Below are 5,378 nucleotides of genomic sequence, written 5' to 3'. Positions count from 1 at the left end.
CATATTAATTATAATAAACATATATATATATATATATAAATATATTTATGTATATTACAGTGTAATCATTACTGTGAAAAAAATTCTATTTTTTTTTTTTCATTGTTGATAGCTGGTATATTGACTGAGCTGAGGACAAAACAAGGGTTTATTATTACTGACGGGACAAAACAAGGGTTTATTACTGACGGGGACAAAAGAAGGATTTATTACTGACGGGGACAAAACAAGGGTTTATTACTGACGGGGACAAAACAAGGGTGGGTTTCTTACTGACAGGGACAAAACAAGGGTTTATTACCGACAGGGAGAAAACAAGGGTTTCTTACTGATGGGGACAAAACAAGGGTTTCTTACTAATGGGGACAAAACAAGGGTTTCTTACTAATGGGGACAAAACATGGGTTTATTAGCTCACCTGGCCCGAAGGGCCGGTGAGCTTATGGCATGGCGCGGCGGCCGTCGTCCGTCCGTCAACTTTTCCTTTAAATCGCTACTAGTCCTAAACTACTCAGTGGATTTTGACCAAATTTGGTCTGAAGCATCCTTGGGTGAAGGGGAACCAATTTTGTATAAACGGTGGGTCTGGCCCCCCAGGGGCCTGGGGGGTGGGGCCCAATACGGGAATATAGCATATTCTTAAAAAATCTTTCTTCTTCTGCAGGAATAAAGTGATTTGATCCATGTTTGGTCTGAAGCATCATTGGGTGAAGGGAACCAATTTTGTATAAACGGTTGGTCTGGGCCCCCCCAGGGGCCTGAGGGGTGGGGCCAAATAGGGGAAATAGAGATTATCTTTAAATTGCTACTAGTCATAATGTTTTTAATGGATTTTAACCAGATTTGGTCAGGAACATCCTTGGGGGAAAGGGAACCTAGTTTGTATAAATTTTTACTCTGAACCCCCAGGGGCCTGAGGGGCGGGGCCAAATAGGGGAAATAGGGTTAATCCTTTAAATCGCTACTAGTCATAAAGTTATGAATGAATTTGAACCAAATTTGGTCAGGAACATCCTTGGGAGAAGGGGAACAGAGTTTGTATAAATGTTTAATCTGAACCCCCAGGGGCCTGAGGGGCGGGGCCAAATAGGGGAAATAGAGATTAGTCTTTAAATTGCTACTAGTCATAAAGTTTTTAATGGATTTTAACTAGATTTGGTCAGGAACATCCTTGGGGGAAGGGGAATAGAGTTTGTATAAATTTTTATTCTGAACCCCCAGGGGCCTGAGGGGCGGGGCCAAATAGGGAAATAGGGGTTAATCCTTTAAATCGCTATTTATCATAAAGTTATGAATGGATTTGAACCAAATTTGGTCTGGAATATCCTTGGGGGAAGGGGGAAAGAGAGTTTATATAAATATTGACTCTGACCCCCAAGGGGCTTGAAGGGTGGGGCCAAATAGGGGAAATAGAGATTTGTCTTTATATCGCTACTAGTCATAAAGTTTTAAATGGATTTGAACCCAATTTGGTCAGAAACATCCTTGGTGAAAGGGGAACAGATTTTGCATAAATGGTTACTGTAACCCTCCATCCCATAACTATGTATAGCATCGCTGGACATTAAGGGATAAACACAATTCTTATGTAAAAATAGGCCCAAGGGTCTTTCCCCACCCTAAAGGAATTAGTTTCTTTAAACACAATTATGTTGTAGAAATAATCCGTAGGGTCTTTCAGTCCCTTAGAGAGTATGTGTATTAACAAATTGAACATGAACATTATTTTGACGTTCGGTCAAATCCAACCAGGTGTGCGATACCGGCCCCAAGGGCCTCTTGTTACTGATGGGGACAAAACAAGGGTTTATTACTGATGGGGACAAAACAAGGGTTTCTTACTGACAGGGACAAAACAAGGGTTTATTACTGACGGGGACAAAACAAGGGTTTATTACTGACTGAGGACAAAACAAGGGTTTATTACAGACGGGAACAAAACTAGATATTTATACTGACTGTGGACAAAACTAGAGAATTATACTAACTGGAAACAAAACCAAAGGAATTATACAGAATGGGGATAAAACTAGGGATTTATGCTGACTAGGGACACATCCAGAGATTTATACTGACTTCGGACCCAACCAGGTGATTTATGCTGACTGGGGACAAAACGAAGGATTTATACTGACTGGGGACAAAACTAGGGATTTATACTAACTGCAGTAAAAACCAGTATTTTATACTGACTTGGGGCACAACCAAGGGATTTATACTAATGGAGACAAAACCAAAACATTTATACTGACTGGAAAAAACTATGCAGAATTGATATAAACGACTTCTCTTTTGAAACTTAGCAATGTATATCTCTCATATTTGACTGGTAGCAACCCCTTGGGGTAGGGATTCAAAATTGTACAAATGACTGGGCTGACCCCCCCTGGGGGCTGAGGCACAGGGCCAAATGGGGTCAGTTTGGCAGAATTGATATAAACGACTTCTCTTCTGAAAGTAAGCAATGGATATCTCTCATATTTGCCTGGTAGCATCCCCTTGGGGTAGGGATTCAAAATCGTACAAATGACAGGGCTGACCTCCTGGCGCCTGAGGGGTGGAGCCAAAAGGGGCTAAATTGACATAAACAACTTCCTCTCTGAAACTGAGTAAAGCATATTGCTCATATTTGCCTGGTAGCATCCCTATGGGGTGGGGATTCAAAATTTTCAAATGTGGGGCTGACCCCCCGGGGTCCTGAGGGACGAGACCAAAAGTGGTCTATTGACATCAACAACTTCTTCTTTGAAACTAAGCAATGGATATAGCTCATATTTGACTGGTAGCATCCTTTTGTGGTAGGAATCCAAAATTGTATAAAGAAAGGAGGTGACCCCCTAGGGGCCAGAGTGCAGGGTCAAAATGGGTCAATTGGTTTCTCTGAAACTAAGCAATGGATATCACTCACATTTGTGTGGTAGCAATCCCTATGGGATGGGATTGCACCCAAAGTCAATTTAATTTCATGGATTAATTGCACTTTTTGGCATAAAAACCACATTTGTATGGTAACATGGTTATGAGGTGGGGATTCAAAATTGTACAAATGTTGGGGTTAACCTCCCGGGGGACTGAATATACTTAAGCATCATTCTTGTTTCATATCTCATGAAACCAGGTGATCAATACAGGCCATTTGGGCCTCTTGTAGTGACTGAACAAAACTAGGTAATTTATACTGACTGGGGACAAAACTAGGGATTTATACTGCGGACAAAACTAGGTGATTTATACTGACTGGGGACAAAACTAGGGATTTATACGGACTGTGGACAAAACCAGGTAATTTATACTGAATGGGGACAAAACTAGGTGATTTATACTGACTGTGGACAAAACCAGGTAATTTATACTGACTGGGGGACAAAACTAGGTAATTTATACTGACTGGGGGACAAAACTAGGTGATTTATACTGACTGGGGACAAAACTAGGTGATTTATACTGACTGGGGGACAAAACTATGTAATTTATACTGACTGGGGACAAAACTAGGTAATTTATACTGACTGGGGACAAAACTAAGTGATTTATACTGACTGGGGGACAAAACTAGGTGATTTATACTGACTGGGGGACAAAACTAGGTGATTTATACTGACTGGGGGACAAAACTAGGTGATTTATACTGACTGGGGGACAAAACTAGGTGATTTATACTGACTGGGGGACAAAACTAGGTGATTTATACTGACTGGACAAATCTAGGTAATTAATACTGACTGGGGGACAAAACTAGGTGATTTATACTGACTGGGGACAAAACTAGGTAATTTATACTGACTGGGGGACAAAACTAGGTGATTTATACTGACTGGACAAAACTAGGTAATTAATACTGACTGGGGGACAAAACTAGGTGATTTATACTGACTGGGTGACAAAACTAGGTGATTTATACTGACTGGACAAAACTAGGTGATTTATACTGACTGGACAAATCTAGGTAATTAATACTGACTGGGGGACAAAACTAGGTGATTTATACTGACTGGGGACAAAACTAGGTAATTTATACTGACTGGGGGACAAAACTAGGTGATTTATACTGACTGGGGGACAAAACTAGGTAATTTATACTGACTGGGGACAAAACTAGGTGATTTATACTGACTGGGGACAAAACTAGGGATTTATACTGACTGGGGACAAAACTAGGTGATTTATACTGACTGGGGGACAAATCTAGGTAATTAATACTGACTGGGGACAAAACTAGGTGATTTATACTGATGCTACACTAACCGACACATTGGTAATACATTTGTATATCAGTACAATATTGACTTTTCATTGAAATATGAATTAAAACCACATCACGCAGAAGCAGCATAGACACAAGATGTCTTTTATAGCTTTGTGTGGAACTGTATAGTTTAGATCAAATTACATTTCTAGAGCATGACAATAACTGTCAACTCACAATACATCAGAATGTCAGTGAAAAGTTTACTCATTATGTAGATATCATAACATCATTAACTTGAAAAAGAATTTTTTTTGGATACTTATCTATATTGACCATTATCTGTAGAAAGAGTCTAATTGACTCAATGGATGATATGTGATTGATTCACCATGACTGACCAGTGAGTTACCATGCATGCTTGTTATTGACTCGTGCTGAATATTTGACTTGCCATGGATGTTTGATTTTCGACTACAATGAATGCCATATCTCTAGGGGATGTTTGCTCAAACAGTTACTCAACATAGATGTTTGACTGAGCAATGACCCACCATGGAGTTTCAAGCATTATGAACAAAAATACTCGACTCAGCAGAGACTGAATATTTGACTCAGCAGTAATTTATCAACAGAGCTGACTGATCCTGATACTGCATTGATACTTGACTAAAAATTTACTAAACGTTGATGTTTGACAGTGAATGGACTCTTCATGAATATTGTCTAATATGTTGTTTTTTATGGCTAATTGACTCAGCATAGACTCGCCATGAATTTTGGACAGAGCAGTGACTCCCTAATGGTAGATCTGACAGAAGAATTACTGATCATGAATATTTGACAGAAGAATTACTGATCATGAATATTTGACTAAGTAAATAGTGACTAAGTATAAAGTTGACCAATATTTTCCTTTCTGTGTATTTGACTTAAGACTCATAGTGAATGTTTGACTGAGTAGCCACTCTCCTTGGATATACATGAGATTCTCTGGATGACCTAATTTGCCCACTTTCTTTCTCCAATTTTCTCAGTGTTTTGTTGTATTCCTTCCACCTAGATGGACATTATCTTCCAATGTTGCAGGCAGATCCTGAATTAAACAGTTGTTGTTTCAATTGACTGTTTTCATACTTGTGATTATTATGTAGATGATTTTGATCAGAATTAATAAAATACTATTTCACAG

The 5,378-nt window shown here is 39.3% G+C and overlaps 1 long non-coding RNA gene across 1 annotated transcript; it reads left to right on the top strand.

The window, feature by feature from the left end:
• The first annotated feature begins 1,661 nt into the window (after nucleotides 1-1,661).
• Nucleotides 1,662-5,378, top strand: LOC117325365. Its single transcript, XR_004532246.1, has 2 exons — nucleotides 1,662-3,680; nucleotides 3,770-5,378. It is a non-coding gene; the product is annotated as an uncharacterized LOC117325365 (long non-coding RNA).

Source organism: Pecten maximus, chromosome 4, assembly GCF_902652985.1.
Source record: "Pecten maximus chromosome 4, xPecMax1.1, whole genome shotgun sequence".
Lineage (NCBI taxonomy): Eukaryota > Metazoa > Mollusca > Bivalvia > Pectinida > Pectinidae > Pecten > Pecten maximus.
The sequence above is the reverse complement of the archived record's forward strand: the minus strand, read 5'-3'. Positions and strand labels throughout refer to the sequence as shown.